Below are 20,720 nucleotides of genomic sequence, written 5' to 3' on the forward strand. Positions count from 1 at the left end.
CATAATCATTGTATCATTTCAAATCCCAAGTGCTGGAGTACAGAGCCAAAAACAACAACAAAATGTGTCACTGTCCCAATACTTTTGGAGCTCACTGTAAGTAATGTCTGCCTTCAACTTAGGTTTTAATTGTCAAATAAATAAAATCTAATGAGTGCCTGCTGGTCTAGCAAGTAACGCCACTGCCTGCACCACATATACATCACCCCAGTGTGGGTACGAATCCCAGCCCCACCGCTAGTCTCCCCACTCATTTAGTGCTATTTCTGTCTGAATAAAATGAAAATACCCACAAATCATCAAATCAAATGTGAATCCCATCACCCACCTGGCAGGCATTTCAAAGTGGAGGATGTCCTTGACCTTGGAAAGCATGTACTTGTTCAACTCTTTGGGCAGGTTTCCGATGGACAGGAGCACGTTCTTCACCTCCATGTATGAGGTTGCTGCTGAGGACCACGTCGGCTGCTGCCCTCACATTCTTCTCGTGAGACACGGCCGGTTCTGGTGGTAAACTCGGTTCACTGTCTGCTTCACCTGAAATGGAGTGAGGCACGACAACAGTTTAAAATATCAGTTTTGGTGGCCAGGCTGGTCTAGCGCTAATGCCGCAATCTCCGGGCACACGTCTACGATGTCGGCATGAGTTTGAACCCGACCTACTGCCCTTTTACACGACTTCTCACTATAGTTCCACACTGCTATCATCTATCTGTTCAATCAAATCTGAAAATACTATTATATATAGTGCCTTCGGAAAGTATTCAGACCCCTTGACTTTTTCCACATTTTATTACATTACAGCCTTATTATATTAAAATTGATTAAATAAAAATAAACAAACTCAGCAATCTACACACAATACCCCATAATGACAAAGTGAAAACAGGTTTTTAGACATTTTTGCAAATTCATTAAAAATACAAAACTGAAATACTTTATTTATATAAGTATTCAGACCCTTTGCTATGAGACTCGAAATTGAGCTCAGGTGCATCCTGTTTCCATTGATCATCCTTGAGATGTTTCTACAACTTGATTGGAGTCCACCTGTGGTAAATTCAATTGATTGGACATGATTTGGAAAGGCACACAGGATAAATTAGCAGACAGGAGAACGTTCGTCATAAACCTTTCAGTTACATTGTATTTACAATATAACAATCTTTAACAACTGTAATTACATTTTTACAAGGGATATACAGTGGGGGAAAAAAGTATTTTGTCAGCCACCAATTGTGCAAGTTCTCCCACTTAAAAAGATGAGAGGCCTGTAATTTTCATCATAGGTACACGTCAACTATGACAGACAAATTGAGGAAAAAAAATCCAGAAAATCACATTGTAGGATTTGTAATGAATTTATTTGCAAATTATGGTGGAAAATAAGTATTTGGTCACCTACAAACAAGCAAGATTTCTGGCTCTCAAAGACCTGTAACTTCTTCTTTAAGAGGCTCCTCTGTCCTCCTCGTTACCTGTATTAATGGCACCTGTTTGAACTTGTTATCAGTATAAAAGACACCTGTCCACAACCTCAAACAGTCACACTCCAAACTCCACTATGGCCAAGACCAAAGAGCTGTCAAAGGACACCAGAAACAAAATTGTAGACCTGCACCAGGCTGGGAAGACTGAATCTGCAATAGGTAAGCAGCTTGGTTTGAAGAAATCAACTGTGGAGCAAGTTATTAGAAATGGAAGACATACAAGACCACTGATAATCTCCCTCGATCTGGGGCTCCACGCAAGATCTCACCCCGTGGGTCAAAATGATCACAAAACGGTGAGCAAAAATCCCAGAACCACACGGGGGACCTAGTGAATGACCTGCAGAGAGCTGGGACCAAAGTAACAAAGCCTACCATCAGTAACACACTACGCGCCAGGACTCAAATCCTGCAGTGCCAGACGTGTCCCCTGCTTAAGCCAGTACATGTCCAGGGCCCATCTGAAGTTTGCTAGAGTGCATTTGGATGATCCAGAAGAAGATTGGGAGAATATCATATGGTCAGATGAAACCAAAATATAACTTTTTGGTAAAAACTCAACCGTCGTGTTTGGAGGACAAAGAATGCTGAGTTGAGACTGACACCATACCTACTGTGAAGCATGGGGGTGGGCATCATGCTTTGGGGCTGTTTTTCTGCAAAGGGACCAGGGCTGACTGATCCGTGTAAAGGAAAGGAATGAAGGCCATATATCGTGAGATTTTGAGTGAAAACCTCCTTCCATCAGCAAGGGCATTGAAGATTAAACGTGGCTGGGTCTTTCAGCATGACAATGATCCCAAACACACCGCTGGGCAACAAAGGAGTGGCTTCGTAGCTTATTTCAGGTCCTGGAGTGGCCTAGCCAGTCTCCAGATCTCAACCCCATAGAAATCTTTTGGAGGGAGTTGAAAGTCCAGCGACAGCCCCAAAACATCACTGCTCTAGAGGAGATCTGCATGGAGGAATGGGCCAAAATACCAGCAACAGTGTGTGAAAACCTTGTGAAGACTTACAGAAACGTTTGACCTGTCGTCATTGCCAACAAAGGGTATATAACAAAGTATTGAGAAACTTTTGTTATTGACCAAATACTTATTTTCCACCATAATTTGCAAATAAATTCATAAAAAATACTACAATGTGATTTTCTGGAATTTTCTTTCTCATTTTATCTGTCATAGTTGACGTGTACTTATGATGAAAATTACAGGCCTCTCTCATCTTTTTAAGTGGGAGAACTTGCACAATTGGTGGCTGACTAAATACTTTTTTTTCCCCCACTGTATATATATATCTATATATATATATATTTTTTAAATATATATATATATATATATATATATATATATATATATATATATATATATACACACACAGTGAGGGGAAAAAAGTATTTCATCCCCTGCTGATTTTGTAGGTTTGCCCACTGACATAGACATGATCAGTCTATAATTTTAATGGCAGGTTTATTTGAACAGTGAGTGACAGAATAACAACAAAAAAATCCAGAAAAACGTATGTCAAAAATGTTATTAATTGATTGGTATTTTAATAAGGGAAATAAGTATTTGACCCCTCTGCAAAACATGACTTAGTACTTGGTGGCAAAACCCTTGTTGGCAATCACAGAGGTCAGACGTTTCTTGTAGTTGGCCACCAGATTTGCACACATCTCAGGAGGGATTTTTTCCCACTCCTCTTTGCAGATCTTCTCCAAGTCATTAAGGTTTCGAGGCTGACGTTTGGCAACTCGAACCTTCAGCTCTCCCCACAGATTTTCTATGGGATTAAGGTCTGGAGACTGGCTAGCCACTCCAGGACCTTTAATGTGCTTCTTCTTGAGCCACTCCTTTGTTGCCTTGGCCGTGTGTTTTGTGTCATGCTGGAATACCAATCCACGACCCATTTTCAATGCCCTGGCTGAGGGAAGGAGGTTCTCACCCAAGATTTGACGGTACATGGCCCCATCCATCGTCCCTTTGATGCAGTGATGTTGTCCTGTCACCTTAGCAGAAAAACACCCCCAAAGCATAATGTTTCCACCTCCATGTTTGATGGTGGGGATGGTGTTCTTGGGGTCATAGGCAGCATTCCTCCTCCTCCAAACAAGGCGAGTTGAGTTGATGCCAAAGAGCTCGATTTTGGTCTCATCTGACCACAACAATTTCACCCAGTTCTCCTCTGAATCATTCAGATGTTCATTAGCAAACTTCAGACGGCCCTGTATATGTGCTTTCTTGAGCAGGGGGACCTTGTGGGCGCTGCAAGATTTCAGTCCTTCACGGCATAGTGTGTTACCAATTGTTTTCTTGGTGATTATGGTCCCAGCTGCCTTGAGATCATTGACAAGATCCTCCCGTGTAGTTCTGGGCTGATTCCTCACCGTTCTCATGATCATTGCAACTCCACGAGGTGAGATCTTGCATGGAGCCCCAGGCCGAGGGAGATTGACAGTTATTTTGTGTTTCTTCCATTTGCAAATAATCGCACCAACTGTTGTCACCTTCTCACCAAGCTGCTTGGCGATGGTCTTGTAGCCCATTTCAGCCTTGTGTAGGTCTACAATCTTGTCCCTGACATCCTTGGAGAGCTCTTTGGTCTTGGCCATGGTGGAGAGTTTGGAATCTGATTGAGTGATTGCTTCTATGGATAGGTGTCTTTTATACAGGTAACAAACTGAGATTAGGAGCACTCCCTTTAAGAGTGTGCTCCTAATCTCAGCTCGTTACCTGTATAAAAAGACACCTGAGAGCCAGAAATCATTCTGATTGAGAGGGGGTCAAATACCTATTTCCCTCATTAAAATGCACATCAATTTATTACATTTTTGACATGCGTTTTTCTGGATTTTCTGGATTTTTTTTTATTCTGTCTCCCACTGTTCAAATAAACCTACCATTAAAATTATAGACTAATCATTTCTTTGTCAGTGGGCAAACGTACAAAATCAGCAGGGGATCAAATATATTTTTCCCTCACTGTATATGATATATTTGAGATTCTTCAAATAGCCACCCTTTGCCTTGATGACAGCTGTGTGCAAAGCATTGGCATTCTCTCAACCAGCTTCACCTAGAATGCTTTTCCAACACTCTTGAAAGGAGTTCCCACATATGCTGAGCACTTGTTGGCTGCTTTTCCTTCACTCTGCTGTCCGACTCATCCCAAACCATCTCAATTGGGTTGAGGTCAGGGGATGGTGGAGGACACGTCATCTGATGCAGCACTCCATCACTCTCCTTCTTGGTAAAATAGCCCTTACACAGCCTGGAGGTGTGTTGAGTCATTTTCCTGTTGAAAAACAAATGATAGTCCCACTAAGACCAAACCAGATGGGATGGCGTATCGCTGCAGAATGCTGTGGTAGCCATGCTGGTTAAGTGTGCCTTGAATTCTAAATAAATCACACACAGTGTCACCAGAAAAGCACCCCCACACCATAACACCTCCTCCTCCATGCTTTACGGTGGGAATTACCTCTGTAGCTCAATTGGTAGAGCATGGCGCTTGTAACGCCAGGGTAGTGGTTTCGATCCCCGGGACCACCAATATGTAAAAATGTATGCACACATGACTGTAAGTCGCTTTGGATAAAAGCGTCTGCTAAATGGCATATTATTATATTATTTAAACACATGGAGATCATCCGTTCACCCACACCGTGTCTCACAAAGACACAGTGGTTGGAACCTAAAATCTCAAATATGGATTCCAGACCAAACAACACATTTCCACCGGTCTAATGTCCATTGCTCGTGTTTCTTGGACCAAGCAGGTCTCTTCTTATTATTGGTGTCCTTTAGTAGTGGTTTCTTTGCAGTAATTCAATTCGACCACGAAGGCCTGATTCACACAGTCCCCTCTGCACAGTTGATGTTGAGATGTGTCTGTGACTTGAAATCTGTGAAGCATTTATTTGGGCTTCAATTTCTGAGGCTGGTAACTCTAATGAACTTATCCTCTGTATCAGTGTTAACTCTGGGTCTTCCTTTCCTGTGCTGGTCCTCATGAGAGCCAGTTTCATCATAGCACTTGATGGTTTTTGCGACTGCACTTGAAGAAACTTTCAAAGTTCTTGAAAGTTTCCATATTGACTGACCTTCATGACTTAAAAGTAATGATGGACTGTCATTTCTCTTTGCTTATTTGAGCTGTTCTTGGCATAATATGGACTTGGTCTTTTACCAAATAGGGCTATCTTCTGTACATCCACCCCCTACCTTGTCACAACACAATTGATTGGTTCAAATGCCTTAAGAAGGAAAGAAATTCCACAAATTAACTTTGAAGAAGGCACACCTGTTAATTGAAATGGATTCCAGGTGACTACCTCATGAAGCTGGTTGAGAGAATGCCAAGAGTGTGCAAAGCTGTCATCAAGGCAAAGGGTGGCTATTTGAAGAATCTCAAATATAAAATATATTTTGATTTGTTTAAAAACTTTTTTGATTCCATATGTGTTATTTCACAGTTTTACATTTACATTTTAGTCATTTAGCAGACGCTCTTATCCAGAGCGACTTACAGTTAGTGAACACATATATATATTTTTTATACTGGCCCCCATGACTCGAACCCACAACCCTGGCGTTGCAAGCGCTCATGCTCTATCAACTGAGCTACATCCCTGCCGGCCATTCCCTCCCCCTACCCTGGACGACGCTGGGCCAATTGTGCGGCGCCCATGAGTCTCCCGGTCGCGGCCGGGCTGCGACAGAGCCTGAGTTCGAACCAGGATCTCTAGTGGCACAGTTAGCATTGCGATGCAGTGCCTTAGACCACTGCGCCACTCAGGAGTACATCTACAATGTATAAAATAGTAAAAAATCAAAAAGCAACCTTGAATGAGTAGGTGCGTCCAACCTTTTGACTGGTAGTATATATATAATATATATATATTATATATATAATATATATATAATATATATATACACACACAGTGGGGAGAACAAGTATTTGATACACTGCCAATTTTGCAGGTTTTCCTACTTACAAAGCATGTAGAGGTCTGTAATTTTTATCATAGGTACACTTCAACTGTGAAAGACGGAATCTAAAACAAAAATCCAGAAAATCACATTGTATGATTTTTAAGTAATTAATTTGCATTTTATTGTATGACATAAGTATTTGATCACCTACCAACCAGTAAGAATTCCGGCTCTCACAGACCTGTTTTCTTTAAGAAGCCCTCCTGTTATCCACTCATTAGCTGTATTAACTGCACCTGTTTGAACTCGTTACCTGTATAAAAGACACCTGTCCACACACTCAATCAAACAGACTCCAACCTCCTCCCCACAATGGCCAAGACCAGAGAGCTGTGTAAGGACATCAGGGATAAAATTGTAGACCTGCACAAGGCTGGGATGGGCTACAGGACAATAGGCAAGCAGCTTGGTGAGAAGGCAACAACTGTTGGCGCAATTATAAAAAAATGGAAGAAGTTCAAGATGACGGTCAATCACCCTCGGTCTGGGGCTCCATGCAAGATCTCACCTCATGGGGCATCAATGATCATGAGGAAGGTGAGGGATCAGCCCAGAACTACACGGCAGGACCTGGTCAATGACCTGAAGAGAGCTGGGACCACAGTCTCAAAGAAAACCATTAGTAACACACTACGCCGTCATGGATTAAAATCCTGCAGCGCACGCAAGGTCCCCCTGCTCAAGCCAGCTTGCATGTCCAGGCCCGTCTGAAGTTTGCCAATGACCATCTGGATGATCCAGAGGAGGAATGGGAGAAGGTCATGTGGTTCTGATGAGACAAAAATATAGCTTTTTGATCTAAACTTCACTCGCCGTGTTTGGAGGAAGAAGAAGGATGAGTACAACCCCAAGAACACATCCCAACCGTGAAGCATGGGAGGTGGAAACATCATTCTTTGGGGATGCTTTTCTGCAAAGGGGACAGGGACATACTGCGCCGTATTGAGGGGGAGGATGGATGGGGACATGTATCGCGAGATCTTGGCCAACAACCTCCTTCCCTCAGTAAGAGGATTGAAGATGGGTCGTGGCTGGGTCTTCCAACGACCCGAAAAACACAGCCAGGGGCAACCAAGAGTGGCTCCGTAAGAAGCATCTCAAGGTCCTGGAGTGGCCTAGCTGAGTCTCAGTATTGAACCCAATAGAACATCTTTGGAGGGAGCTGAAAGTCTGTATTGCCCAGCGACAGCCCCGAAACCTGGAAGGATCTGGAGAAGGTCTGTATGGAGGAGTGGGCCAAAATCCCCCTGCTGCAGTGTGTAAACCTGGTCAAGACCTACAGGAAACGTATGATCTCTGTAATTGCAAACAAAGGTTTCTGTACCAAATATTAAGTTAAGTTTTTCTGATGTATCAAATACTTATGTCATGCAATAAAATGCAAATTAATTACTTAAAAATCATACAATGTGATTTTCTGGATTTTTGTTTTAGATTCCGTCTCTCGCAGTTGAAGTGTACCTATGATAAAAATTACAGACCTCTACATGCTTTGTAAGTAGGAAAACCTGCTAAATCGGCAGTGTATCAAATACCTGTTCTCCCCACATATATATATATATATATATATATCACACATACATACATACACACACATTACAGTTCAAAAGTTTGGGGTCACTTAGATATTTCATTGGTTTCCATGAAAACACATGAAATGAGTTTGAATAGGAAATATAGCAAAATGAATAGGAAATGTAATCATTGACAAGGTTAGAAATAATGATTGTGTCCTTCAAAATTAGCTTTCGTCAAATAATCCTCAATTTGCAGCAATTACAGCCTTGCAGACCTTTGGCATTCTAGTTGTCAATTTGTTGAGGTCATCTGAAGAGATTTCACCCCATGCTTCCTGAAGCACCTCCCACAAGTTGGATTGGCTTGATGGGCACTTCTTACGTACCATACGGTCAAGCTGCTCCCACAACAGCTCAATAGGTTTGAGATCCGGTGACTGTGCTGGCCACTCCATTATAGACAGAATACCAGCTGACTGCTTCTTCTCTAAATAGTTATTGCATAGTTTGGAGCTGTGCTTTGGGTCATTGTCCTGTTGTAGGAGGAAATTGGCTACGATCAAGCGCCGTCCACAGGGTATGGCATTGCGTTGCAAAATGGAGTGATAGCCTTCCTTCTTCAAGATCCCTTTTACCCTGTACAAATCTCCCACTTTCCCACCACCAAAGCACACCCAGACCATCACATTGCCTCCACCATGCTTGACAGATGGCATCAAGCACTCCTCCAGCATCTTTTCATTTGGTCTGCGTATCAAAAATGTTCTTCTTTGTGATCCGAACACCTCAAACTTCGATTCGTCTGTCCATAACACTTTTTTCCAATCTTCCTCTGCCCAGTGTCTGTGTTCTTTTGCCCATCTTAATATTTTATTTTCATTGGCCAGTCTGAGATATGGCTTTTTCTTTGCAACTCTGCCTAGAAGGTCAGCATCCCGGAGTCGCCTCTTCACTGTTGACGTTGAGACTGGGGTTTTGCGGGTACTATTTAATGAAGCTGCCAGTTGAGGACCAGTGAGGTGTCTGTTCCTCAAACTAGACACTAATGTATTTGTCCTCTTGCTCAGTTGTGCACTGGGGCCTCCCACTCCTCTTTCCATTCTGGTTAGAGCCAGTTTGCGCTGTTCTGTGAAGGGAGTAGTACACAGCGTTGTACGAGATCTTCAGTTTCTTGCCAATTTCTCGCATGGTATAGCCTTCATTTCTCAGAACAAGAATAGACTGACGAGTTTCAGAATAATTTTCTTTGTTTCTGGCCATTTTAAGCCTGTAATCGAACCCACAATTGCTGATGCTCCAGATACTCAACTAGTCTCAAGAAGGCCAGTTTTATTGCTTCTTTAAACAGTACTACAGTTTTCAACTGTGCTAACATAATTGCAAAAGGGTTTTCTAATGATCAATTAGCCTTTTAAAATGATAAACTTGGATTAGCAAACACAACGTGCCATTGGAACACAGGACTGATGGTTGCTGATAATGGGCCTCTGTACGCCAATGTAGATATTCCATAAAAAAAACAGCAGTTTCCAGCTACAATAGCCATTTACAACATTAACAATGTCTACACTGTATTTCTGATCAATTTGATGTTATTTTAAATGGACATTTCTAAGTGACCCCAAACCTTTGAACGGTAGTGTATATATATATATATATATATATATATATATATATATATATATATATATATATATATTATATTATATAAATAAATAAATGAGAGCGAGAGAGAGCATTCGGAAAGTATTCAGACCCCTTGACTTTTTCCACATTTTGTTAGGTTACAGCCTTATTCTAAAATGTATTACATTGTTTTTTTCCCCTCAATATCACATTTACATAAGTATTCAGACCCTTTACTCAGCACTTTGTTGAAGCACCTTTGGCAGCAATTACAGTCTCTAGTCTTCTTGGGTATGACGCTACAAGCTTGGCGCACCTGTATTTGTGGAGTTTCTCCCAATCTTCTCTGCAGATCATCTCAAGCTCTGTCAGGTTGGATGGGGGACGTTGCTGCACAGCTATTTTTCAGGTCTCTCCAGAGATGTTCCTATCGGGTTCAAGTCCGGGCACTGGTTGGGCCACTCAAGGACATTCAGACACTTGTCCCGAAGCCACTCCTGCAATGTCTTGGCTGAGGTCCTGAGAGCTCTGGAGCAGGTTTTCATCAAGGAATTCTCTGTACTTTGCTCCGATTGTCTTTCCCTCAATCCTGACTAGTCTCCCAGTCACTGCCGCTGAAAAACATCCCCACAGCATGATGCTGCCACCACCATGCGTCACCGTAGAGATTGTGCCAGGTTTCCTTCAGACGTGAGGCTTGGCATTCAGGCCAAAGAGTTCAATCTTGGTTTCATCAGACCAGAGAATCTTGTTTCTCATGGTCTGAGAGTGCTTTAGGTGCCTTTTGGCAAACTCCAAGCGGGCTGTCATGTGCCTTTTACTGAGGAGTGGCTTCCATCTGGCCACTCTACCATAAAGGCCTGGTTGGTATATACAACAGTATATACAGTGCATTCGGAGAGTATTCAGACCCCTTGACTTTTCCACATTTTGTTACGTTACAGCAGGTGTCCACATACTTTTGGTAATCTCAGTGTATATCGAAATAAGATAACTATATCTAAATATATGGCTCTGGGAATGGCAATCCAGCTTCCCTCATGAATGGTTATCAAGCAATTCCCCTGTGAATTTAGACGTCAAATGGCCTTACCTCGTCTGTGATGAGAGCGACGTCGTATCTCTGCAGGGCTGTGAGGGAGATGGTGCAGTAGGCCCCGACCTCCGACTCAGCGTATTTGGAAAACAGGGGAATGGCCTCGGGCAACAAGGAGTTCTTCAGCGCTAGCAGGTACATCTGAACGTCTGACTCTGCCTGCGTACTGTCGGGACCTTCCAGAATCATCTTCTTCACCTCAACCACAGTCTGGGTTGGACATGGGACAAAAACACACACAATGAATCAGCCATTGTATAGTTCCTTTTAAGATATTATGACTTTCTTTGGTGCATTTCACATGAGAATCATAGAGGGATCATTTCTGTATATTTTTAAACCATCAGACACAGCTACGTCTCACTTCACAATTCCAGTCTGGCATTACAATAAAAATAAGGTATTTCTGGCTCAGTTAAAAAAGTCCAATCAGTATTTTCTTGGTTGAAGATGATTAAATTGCTTAAAAAGGGACATTTAAACAAATTTCTACTTCATATTCATCGAGACAATGCCTACTCATGGTTAAAACCACATGATGCACACCAGATGATGTCTTCGGAAACACTTATCTTCCTCCATCTTTTGAACTATAAAACGTAGAAACACACCATTTTCACATATGTTGATGTTGGGGTGGTGCTGAAGATGATGAATATGAAGTTTTCAAAAATGTGTTAATCCCTTTAAGAATTAGTTTTGTACGATTCCGTCATTACAGACATAGGCTCAAACATATTCGATAACTTTACTCACTGGTAGCTCACAACCTCCTTTCTGACAGAGCTTGTGCACAAGGGCACCCATGATGATCACCACTGATTCTTTGATGTCGTTACTGCCAATCTTGCCCTTTGAAATGTCCTGAAAAAACAATGCGTGTCATTATTGTCATATGTTTTATCATCATACAGTACACAAAAAAAACAATTTTAAATATAATTGCAACTTCCTCTCAAAGTCGTTTGAGAGGAAGAGTAGGTGCAAAATCTAAGAGAAAGAGAAACCACTGCCCCACAAAATCTGTGTGTGTGTATGTGTGTTATTTCCTTTATCGCACCACAGGACATAGTCAGATTGAGCCACAGAAATGCTACAATCAACAATGTCATGAAGGGTGCATTGAGAGAGCTGGGTCGTGATCATATTAAAATGGCAAGGTTGAAAAAAAAATATATATATATATATATTTAATTAATTATTTAATTAATTATTTTACCAACACTTGCAGTTGACCCCCCCACCCCACCACCCCCTTCTAGCTCTGACTCTACTGATAGCTACGTTATTGAGGAAAAATGTACTTTCTATGCCTGTGATATGTGGTTGTCCCACCTAGCTATCTTAAGATGATTCCACTAACTGTAGGTCGCTCTAGATAAGAGTGTCTGCTAAATGACTAAAATGTAAAGTTGTAAAACGTTCTGCTAATGTGCTTACTGAATATTGCCCTGATGATGAGCATAAGGGTGCTTTCAAACCAGAAAAAAACAGATACGTAAAAAACGCAATAACTCAATGATTTTCACTGGGAGCAGTGCGTTGGGGGAGGGTCTAGTGTTGTGTTGCGCTGTCGGTCAGAAGTCACAATGACGTATCTGTCTAACCAATTGAAAACGTAGAACTAACTTTTTACCGAATAATTTCTCCCCATCCTGCTGTGTTCGACATGCATTTAATTCATTTTGGTTTGAAGGCACCCTAAGATTGTAGAGTTTGAGCAAGAGGCAGCCATTGGCCACTCACCACCAAAGCCTGGAGCATTCTCTCGTTGGGGTGCGAGGCGAAGCCGCAGGCGTACAGGAACCTCTCCTGCAAAACCAGGCCTTTGGGGTCGGCAAAGTTGAGGAACTGCAGCATGGCGTCCAGGGAGGCGGGTGTCTGGGACGAGGTCACGGCGTCCACCACCTGAGGTCTGCAGACCCCGAGAGAGTTGGAGAGAGGTGGTGAGTCAGAAGTCATATCCAAAATGGCGCCATATTCCCTATATAGTGCACTGTGTGGCTCTGGCAAAATAAACATGGGGCGTGAGACAGACAGCAAGGAAATGGGGTGAGGAGTCTCTATATCTCATAAGAAAGCATCACAGCCTGAGAGAGAGAGAAAAAGAGAGACACATACAGAAAAAGAGAAAATGAGAGTTTGAGAAGAGAAAGAGCGATAGAAGAGAAGTGAAAATAGAGAGAAGAAAGACTAACTGAAGAGGGAAAGACAAAAATAGAAAAAAAGAGGAGAGAAAGAGGCAGACAGAAAGAGAAAGAAAAGGAGGGAGAGAGAGACAGAGAAGTGAGTAAGTGCTAGGCCTTACAGGGCAGTCTTGCTGGAGCTCTTCAGCACTTGGAGGATCTCGTCCTTGGAGGCTTTCCTTATGCTCTGGATGAGAGCCAGGAAGCTTCGAGGAGCGATGGCCTTTGACAAGCTATCTGGTTCAAACTGCTTCTGGACTGCCTGCCAGTGCTCAAACAGCTAGCGGGATGGGCAAAGAAGAGGAAAATAAAGGAAAAATAGTAATTTCTTAATTATATGTTTGGTCAGCAAGGACATGTATCGATAGTGTAGTATAGTGTTGGTAAATTCAGACTACACATAAGGGCTTTTCACACTATTGTAACACCCCGTACTGTGCTGGTACTGATCATTTCATTCTAGCACCATTCCAGCAATCAACCAGGCCAGCACAGTACAGTTTTCCTCTGCCCTTTTTACTTATTCTTTAGTAAAGAGTAATTTTTGAAGCATTTGGTTTGGCAGTCAATACAAAAGCTGAATTGAAGATATGTTATATTGGAACCTTTCAGAGGAAAAAGTCAGTGTTCCAAGGTTGAAAACAACGGGAAGCACTTTCTTTACTTTATTGCTTCTCACAACCACTTACCGATTGACAGCCCTTGCATTGGGATTTGACCTTCTCAGCTGCCACACCAACAGCAAACAATTTATCATCCAGTGATTTGACAACACTGGCGACATTCTTCCCAGCAGCTTCAAACGGCCCAGTCTCAATTGTTACCAGTGTCAAGCTTTGCCTGAGGACAATATAAACGAACAAATCCATCAAATCAATCAGTTTCTGTTCCTTGCAATTGATGTTTTCAGAAAGCCTATTCAATCAATAAGTGAAAAAACAACTACTTTCACACTGAAAGAATGCATGTGATGGATTAATTAAGTAAACAAAAGAAGAAGAAAAAAAATCTATTGCCTCAAAGTTTACAGCAGAATTCTTTACCTGGACACTATTTTAGCTGCGGTGGTGCGGCGTGCATTGACTGCTAAGATGTGAGTCTCCTTGGATATGGCTGACTTAATGAAGCCATCCTCCAGGGTGAAAACAGTGACAGAGCTGGACTCCCCACTCACGCCCAGGACCTGAATGTAGGTGGTGAAGCCGGTCTCTGCGGTCTTGCAGGTCTCCAAAGCCTTGGTCCTTGTCACCTGGCCCTGGGCAGCCTTGTACTCTACCGTACACCTCCCGGACACGTCATTCTGTTCCCAGACCAGACAGATCAGTCAGCCAACAAAAAGTACTCATACAGCAAACCATTGAAAAATGTTTTGAAGCAATTAGTCGAATGATTTACATAGAGAATTCATTGCAAACTTATGACTGTGTTTTTGGTCAAACATTTATTTTACAGTGCATTATTTATTTTATTTTTTATTTTTATGACATGATAAAATGGTCATTACATGATTATCCCCTTATAATTACTTTTTGGTTTCTCTAGGAATCATTGAAACAAAGGTAGCTTAGTGGGTAAGAGCGTTGTGCCAGTAACCGAAAGGTCGCTGGTTCTAATCCCCAAGCTGACTAGGTGAAAAATCTGTCGATGTGCCCTTAAGCAAGGCACTTAACCCTAATTGCTCCTGTAAGTCGCTCTGGATAAGAGCGTCTGCTAAATGACAAAAAAATAAAATAATAATAATAATCAATTTGGTACACGGCGGTGGTTACCAATTGAGTTTGTTAAAAATTACTCAAAAGTTATCACATCATCTCTTAGTAAGTGCCTGCTAAAATAGGACTGCAGAGTAAAAATGAAAACATTTCCTGTATATGTATTGGTTCTCATTTACCTCTATGACCTTCCCAGATCTGGATTGCACCTGTAGCAGGCTGGCCACACCCCTCTTCAAGTTCTTAATGGAAGCAGGCTCCGCCTTATAGCTGTAAAAGCTGCTCACCTGATACAGAGGCATGGAAAACAACAAACAAGTCAATACGATACAAAAGCGACTTCTTATTTGCTAAAAGCGTGCATAGTAACAATGCACTAGAGTCAAGCGACAGAACAGTGAAATTAGCTGTAGTTTTCTCAGATTAACATTATCTAAGTGTCTCAGATAATGATGGAGATGTCAACAAATGGAAAAGGGTCTGACTACGTAGGGTCTGACTGTGGACTGCGTCTTGAGGGTGTTCCTTGCGAGGGAGTTCCTTTTCTCTTGGCAAGGTATGCCCATGGCTTGGAGCAGGGGCCAATAAGAGTGTCATTTTCTTGGCAAGGAACGCAACCCAAGACACATTCCGCAGTCAGACACTATCAAACAAATGTCCACTCAACTCAGGGCATCATACTGTAAACAACACTTTGAGGTTTAGATTAAATTACTAGATTTATTAGGCTTTATTTACTATATTTGTTGAAGACTATAACTTTCTTTAACCTTATTTGTCCATATTCAGCCTTTATCAACTCAGAGAAATAGAAAGCTTTATTTGAAAAACCATGTCTAACATTGCAGAGACTGCACCAAAAAAAGTCCAAAATACAATACAGAAGTACGAAGGTTGCCAACAATAAATCACATTGTAGTAAAAACAAACAAACACATTGTCACCCTAAGGTCACCATTATCACAAAAGTTTCAAATCTTGTCACTCTTTCATTATCTTTATTAGGTACACCACTCAGATCACGAAAATGGATCGCTCCTACAGACAGTGAATCACGTGGCCGTGGCTTGTAATATAAAGCAGGCAGACAGGCATCAATGCATTCTATTACTGTTTGATTGAACGTTAGAATGGGTAAAACAAGTGACCTAAGCGACTTTGAGCATGGTTTGATCGTCGTTGCCAGGCGTGCTGGATCAATTATCTCAGAAATGGCCGCCATCCTGGGTTTTTCACGCATGACTGTGACTAGGGTTTACCGAGAATGGTTCGACAAACAAAAACATCCAGTCAACGGCAGTACTTTGGGTGAAAACAACTTGTTGATGAAAGAGGTCCAAGGATAAGATAACAGGCGTCCAATCTGCATCAACTTCGTGATGCCATCGAGTCAGCATGGACCAACATCCCCGTGGAACATCCCTAAGGAACGCAAAAGGGGGTCTGACCCGTTACTAGATGGGTGTACCTAATAAACTGGCCGGTGAGTGTATGTAATCACTTATTATAGTTTGTAATACTATGAGATACATTTAGTTTCAATATGTACAGTCCAGTGCTAAATTCTTACTATTTTCATAACAGATTTAACTGATCACAATGCATTCAACCACAGTACAAGACAGGATATCCACTGATCAACCGGTATTCATCTCACCCTGTCTTTGTCATCAAGAAATGGTGCTCCTTTGCCACGCCAATGCCCCCACAATAGTCTCCCGTGGGATCTGATAACCGGCCGGCTGGCAATCTGAAGGATTGACTTTGCACGTACACACCATCTGTCTGGTATTTCCCCTTCCAGCGTCACCACACTAACACATTGCCAATTACTGCTCCATTAATAGTCCCCGGCAATACGGATGTCATCAATGATGCTCCGGAAATGGCTCCCATACTAGATGTAGTATTTTTTAGCTTGACTGATTATAGTAAAAGTGATGGTTGATATAGAAATGAATGTAAAATTAAACAATACTTTTATGACTATTGACCTATGAAGATATAACAGCAAAAGTACTACAATGATAGAAAAATAGCTATTTGTAGTATATCAAGTATACTTCTGGTAACAATTAAACATCCTACTACCTATACATTTTACTACATGTACCTATGGCAGATAATCTCCACTACAGTATACCCAAAGGACATTCATGTTCCTAGTAACTGCCTTAAGTTCAATCAATAATTTAGCATTACGCATCAATAAAAACGTACTGTAACACTTTACTTAACGCCTGCAGGTATAATGCAGTTCTAATTCTTTGTAAGACCAGTTATGAGCATTAATGACCCCCTTTATAATCTCTTATAACTGTTTGTTTCCATAGAAACAATCTCCCGAGTGGCACAGTGGTCTAAGGCACTGCATCGCAGTGCTAGCTGTGCCACTAGAGATCCTGGTTCGAATTGGGCGGCGCACAATTGGCCCAGCGTCGTCCAGGGTAGGGGAGGGAATGGCCGGCAGGGATGTAACTCAGTTGGTAGAGCATGGCGTTTGCAACGCCAGGGTTGTGGGTTCGATTCCCACGGGGGGCCAGTATGAAAAATATAAAAAAATATGTATGCACTCACTAACTGTAAGTCGCTCTGGATAAGAGCGTCTGCTAAATGACTAAAATGTAAACAAAGCAACGTCCACAGCTCTTACCTTTCCGTTTTTCAGGTGCACCATGAACGGCCTTTCCAGTGCTGCCAGCTTCTTCTCTCCGAGAAGGCTTTGCGTTGTGGCGCCCTGGAATATGTTCTTCTTGGCTGAGCGGGACACATTTGCTATCTTCACGTTTGAGATCTGTGGATGGGAATGGAAGAGCTTGTTAGATGATCTGGAGGAGGAGGAGGACATAGTCACATTAAGAAAAAATGAAAGAATTTATAACATGGATGCATGTTCCTCAAAAGGCAGAGGAAATGTTAGTGACTAAAAGCTTAGGACATTTCAAGCAGCTCAATATCAATATTCTCCATAGAATACAATCAGAATGGAAGGTATAGACTTAGGTTGAAATAGTATTTAAAATCTTTCAAAAACTGTCAGTGTTTGGTTTAGCCTGTCTGGAATGCCAGGCAGGCGTGTTGGCACTTTTGAGATGACTGCTTTTGGGACTGCTTTTGGGCCAGGCAAGCACAATTTAGCACAACTTAAGTATTTAAAAGAATTCAAATACGATTTGAACCCAGGCCTTTATAAATACAATGGAAAAAACTGAATCCCTAAGGGGCCTGTCTGAGAACTTAAGTACTATTTTTATACAATCAGACAACGCTTTTTTTTCTATTCGAGCCAATTACAGGGGACATTAAGAACCTCTTTCCCACGATCACTTTCCCAGGATCATATCAATATGTGGTTGAGTTTCCTTTTCTTTCACATTGTAAACAATGTTTTGCATGTATAAACTCCAACTTGCACCCTCCCAAAACAAGAGGTGGGTTTTTTTAATTCAATATCCCAGGGAAACATGTAACCAGGTTTGACAAAAACAGGCTCTCAGTCTGACCCTGAATGAATCCTAAATCAATCCCTACCCCCTACTCCCTTCCCCCTCTGCATTTGTGTAGAGCTGAAAAGACTGGATAGGTCAACGTGATATGGTGAAAATTCCAACTATGCTATCATAAGGCGAGGTAGTGTTATTGACAATCCTCTCAGATCCATACAAACCCATATGGTGCAGGGGCTGGGGTTTTAGGGGATTTAGGCACATCCATCCAACAGTCATTTACATTTTAGTCATTTAGCAGACACTTATCAAGAGCGACTTACAGTTAGTGCATTAATCTTAAGATAGCTATGTGGGACAACCACATATCACAGTCATAGTAAGTACATTTTCCCTCAATAATGTAGCTATCAGCAGTCAGGTTCGGGGTGAGGAGGTGGTGCGAGGGGTGGTGCTGTGGGATTATTTACCACAAGTTGTATGAGCTGGTCGTCCTTGCTGCTGGGGTCTCTCCACACTAAGTTGACATCCACGTCACTGGATATCCTATAGCCGGCATTGCCATCTTTTGACCCCTTTGCCCTGTCCATCAGCACCTCGGTGGTGTAGCTGAATTTGTACAACCGATCATTGTTCAGCCTGGGTCCAGCAGCACCAGCACCTGAAACAACAAGAGGGGGCATGCAGGAATTGCAGCGTGAGATCAAAACTTACAGTGGGATGAATACTCGGTGATATGAGTGACTCAGAGCAGGGGTTCTCAATCTGTTTTCTTTCTGAGCCCCACTAGGCCTTTTCAAACTGCATTCACTTAGCCCAAGGCTATCCTTAACCCTGGGTTAAAATTAGCCCAGGGCCAGCTTAACGTCCTTTACACAAGCATTTGTTAACCCTGGCTAATTGAAACCAACTGTCACTTTTCTGGAGTATAATATTCATGTGTCACTTTTCTGTTTGCCCTGGGCTAAGTGCAGTTTGAACATGGCTACTGAGACCCTTAAAACTCACTGAGGACCGCAAAGGGTTGAGATTCACTTAGACCTGTGTTTCTCTATATAAATATCAAGGTCTTTCATCAGTAACTGCACAATGTCAACAAGCTGATTAACAGTAAATGGCCCTCACTTCTGAGTGAGATGTCTGTCAAAACATCTCCTAAACAAAATAGTTGGTATATTGAATACCATTAAGCAGCGATTGAATTAAGGTATTTTCCTCAAATCATCTCCTTTGTGGCAGTCAAGTACTTCCCCTTTTGTATGTCAATCATAAAAAGAATGCTCTTGAGTTCAGATTGGAGCAATTTATTACCCTGTTAGATGTGTAATGTCTTGGCTAGGCAACAATTAATCGTTTAACCATTACACACGTTACCTGGTGCCCTGGCTAATTGCTACCTGTTCGACAGAGAGAGATCAGGCAGGTGGACGAGACTATAACATGTGTAAAACCATGTGTAGCTTTGGCCAAAATACTTCCAAACATCTTATCCTCTGTAGCAGATGATTAAAAACAGACAGTAATATTTATACATTCATACTGTCAGGCATTCTGGATTCAGAAGGTGAGCCCTTCAAGATGGTGCAATTGCAGCTTGTAATAATGTGTCATTATTATTGCGAGAACCCTTGTAAGCTAAACCTACTATGGTCTACGTTTATGATGGACACAATCAACACTGGAGACAGTAAACATTGTGGGTCTATTGCTCTAATACAGTGTAGCATTCCAAAAGAAGCGACATTAGGACATGAGTCAAAACTGACGTGTCACTTTCGGGTTACATCACCAAGTGCTGAATCAAACATACAAAATCTGCCACAGACAGCTGTATTCAACCACTTTGTCAACTGCCTCAGTTTCTACTGACCAAGTTGAACATGAAATAATTTCATTCATATCGCCTATGATTAATAGATATGGCACCTAAAAAACAACTTTACCACCAACTACAGTAATATCCACAATATCTACCCTGCAGGTTACCTCAAATGTTTAGGGGACTAATTACTATTGGTTGTGTATACAAATTACATCACCAGGAAAATATATTTGACTATTGAATTTAGGAACTAACATGTGTTGTGAAATTATCAATTTCCAGTGAAAGTGATTTGTTGGTTTCTTGGCTGTTGCAAGACCATTCAAAGGTTTTATGACAGAAGTTCCAAGGTCAGTGACTGTAGGCCTAGAGCCCAACTTCTAATATACTCTCTAAGCAAATCACATACCAACACAATATACAATAACATATTAATCACAAATATCGGTACATTAAAAAAAAACTATAACTCACCTCTAGTAGAAGCAGAAAATGAAGATGTTATGCAGAGCAAAAGCACAAAGAGAGTTAACATTTTGTACTCTATTAGGAGCAAGAAGGTGACAGCAGGTAAAAGTTGACTGAATACTCGCTCACAGGCCAGAATGAAAGGCTCAGCTACCCGAAGCTACTCAAATTATGTTCATCGGTGTGGAGGGCAGAATCCAAACTCCACGCTCAAGTACTAAGTACGAGGTGAACAGCAAATCATTAACTTGTAGAGCTGAGATTTGACAATGCCTTCGACTATCGATAGGTGCAATGCCCACTGTCGCCGGGGGATGCTACTTTATACGGGAGCAGTTCATTTATGTTACGACATACCTAATG

At 41.8% G+C, this 20,720-nt stretch overlaps 1 pseudogene; it reads right to left on the reverse strand.

Moving 5' to 3' along the window:
• Positions 1-220: 220 nt before the first annotated feature.
• LOC123481633 lies at positions 221-20,660 on the reverse strand (annotated as a pseudogene).
• Between the last annotated feature and the right edge of the window lie 60 nt (positions 20,661-20,720).

Source organism: Coregonus clupeaformis, chromosome 22 (assembly GCF_020615455.1).
Source record: "Coregonus clupeaformis isolate EN_2021a chromosome 22, ASM2061545v1, whole genome shotgun sequence".
NCBI lineage: Eukaryota > Metazoa > Chordata > Actinopteri > Salmoniformes > Salmonidae > Coregonus > Coregonus clupeaformis.